Raw genomic sequence first — 2,842 nt, 5'->3', positions numbered from 1 at the left:
TGAACTTACATGTATTGAGAACCCACTTTGTGCTGGAGCGACAGATATAAAGACAACTGTGACATTGTCTCCTAGTAACTCTTTTTTTCTCCACCAAATAAACTATTCCAGTCATCACAGCTGTCTCTCTATCAGCCTTCCACAACACCACTCAAGGAGATCTTTAAAATTTTCTTCTGAAGAACTCAAATGGCTTCTTTTTCCTATAGGTATTCCATTCTTTGCCCACTGTGAATTTAACCTTAAGTTTTCCGTAAATGGTATACCCAAATAGCGCTCTAGTAGATAGCTCATGTTGAATTGGTAATTTCTTACTATATGTTTTTAATTTATTCAGTTAAAAATATGTATTGTGCAATGTGTATGTGCCTAGAATGTTTCTGTCCACTGAAATACATATGTGAACAAGATAGAAAAAGTTTCTGTTTTCATAGAGCTTACATTTCCATGAGGGCAGATAATAAACAAACATGTAATCAGTCAGCATTTATCCTACAGTAATGCTTTGAAACAAACAACTCTAAAATCTCTAAATTGAAGTACCAAACATTATTTTTTTTATTAGCAGTTCTGTGAGTCAGCTGGAAGGTGACTGACCTTAGCATGGTTCAGCTTATCTTGACTCAAAACTGTCAGCTGGTATCAGATCTTTCCCCCTTGCCTATTTGGTTTCTCCCTGGACCAGCAGCTACCTGGGGCATGTTCTTCTCGTGGGGAATGGCAGGAGTGCAAGAAAACAAGCCAGAGCATGCCAGCAAGTCTAAAACTCTGCTTCAGTCATATTTAGTAATATTTCATTAACCAAGACAATTCACATACCAAGCCCAACATGAATGGACCAGAGAAGAATTTTTCATTCACAGGTGAGAAGAGCTGCAAATTTTATGGGAAAAAGTGTAAATGTATAATTTTATAATAGGAAGCAAATAAAGAATTGAAAATAATTCAATCTCTTTACCCTCATGGTCACAATTGTTCAGGATCCTTCTGCATATGGGACATACTTATTGCCATCCCAAGAAACCCACAAAATCTCACTCAGTTATGGCATCAGGTTCAAATGATTCGTGTCAGGTATAGATGGAACTGCTCTTGATCTGGACACCTATGAACTGAATTACGTGTTAGCCACCCCCCATACATTTAACATACAATTTTGGAATAGGGACAGGATAAACCAATTAAAACAGTTGTATCCAACAAGGAAAAAACTAAAGAAACAGAGAAGTCACTGGTCTATAGCAAGTTTGAAATTCTGCCAGGTTCCCCTACAAAGAGGCTGTTATATACTTTGGTTAGGCCCTGGTTCTGCACCTGGGAGTTTATCACCGAGATACTGTTATACGTGGGTCTTCACTCTGCTCTCAGATCGCCTTCCTTTCTCAACTTTGGTTTTTCTGATGAATACTGGGGAATATGCCCTTCTTGGGCAGCTGGGCTGATTTCTCAGCCTGCTTCCCACCTGTAAGATTTTGGGAGCCAGAGATCTTTATATATCTCAAACATAGTCTTTTTAAATCCAGGCTGGTGGAAATTTTTCCAATACAGCTTTCTCAAAAACTTTATGGATTTGCTATGTATGATTCCAGTCAACTACATGTGCCAAATGCCTTACCCACAGTTGTTTTGGAGACATGCTTCTTTCTAGATATAAGTGCAGGTACGTTGCATGTGTTAGTCATCTGTGAGTCATAAATTGTTTCCTTAATCTTTTCAGGGGTCCTAAAAAAGGGTGTGACAAACCATTTTCTTGACTTTGTCTTTACTTTACGGCAATGTTCTGATGACCACATCTTTACATAGAGAGAAATGATTTAATGATTCAAACTTACAATTTCCAGAATCTCGAGGTTCTCTCAATTCCCCTCAATCCTGCTTGCAAACCATTTTTTTCCCAAGCTCACCTCTTTCTTGTAGTAACTTATCAAATTCAGATAATAGCAGCCAACCCATGTTCTGAACATTCTGCCTCAAAAACTTCCCAGCCCAATGCTACAGGTATACTTAGTACTTTTTTTTTTTTTTGCCTTCTAGGTTATTGTAGTCAGTAGTTTTATCAAATATTTTGTTACTACAGCATATGGGTGGTTGTTTTTCCAGCTTCTTATTACAGTTTTTTATAGTTTTCTCTCTACTTACCACAAAATCCAAAACCAAATGATACATATTTTAAAGTTTTTTGACAGCAGAAGCCCATTTCTGGTATAATTTTTTTTTTTCAAAGTGTAAAGGGTTTTTTTTATTATGTGTAACACAAAGTTATTTATTAAGTCAATAAATTTTTAAGGAATTTCACACGTTCTGATTCTTTCCACTGCCAATCACCTTAGTTCCTCCAAACTCATAAATCTTCAAGATAAAATAGCCCTTTCAAAAAGAAGTTATCATGTGAGTCAGCCCACAATTCTTTTAGTTAGGCTTCTTTGATCTCCAATCAAATATGGACACACTTCAAAATTCCCCACCTGTAATCTTTAGGATCCAATTTCCTCAAGTGATTTACTTTAGGACCATGTTTAGGGTCAGGAGATGGATCTGCCTGGTTCTGAATTTGACACCCTCTAAAAATGTATTAGGTTCAAATCATATTCACTCCTAAGCCATCACACCCTAGAACAGTACAGATCATTGGGATATGCCAATACCTAAGATAAAAAGTTCGTTAGGTTTTTCATAGTTTACTTGGCAGCTCTGTCTTGTAGTTCTTTCCCACAGATCTAACAGGTAGTTCTATGAGTAAAGGAAACCACACAGTTAATCTATGAGGCGTTTCCAACGATTCTGGTATAATTTTTATATCAACTAACAATTGGCACGTTAATGATGAATGACAAGCCTTATA

At 36.8% G+C, this 2,842-nt stretch overlaps 1 pseudogene; it reads right to left on the bottom strand.

Annotated features, from left to right (window-relative positions):
* Nucleotides 1-2,689: 2,689 nt before the first annotated feature.
* LOC136134252 (small nucleolar RNA SNORA18) lies at nt 2,690-2,842 on the bottom strand (annotated as a pseudogene).

The sequence above is a fragment of the Phocoena phocoena genome, chromosome 14 (genome assembly GCF_963924675.1).
Source record: "Phocoena phocoena chromosome 14, mPhoPho1.1, whole genome shotgun sequence".
Lineage (NCBI taxonomy): Eukaryota > Metazoa > Chordata > Mammalia > Artiodactyla > Phocoenidae > Phocoena > Phocoena phocoena.
Note: the sequence above shows the minus strand (reverse complement) of the source record. Positions and strands in the feature narration are given on the sequence as shown.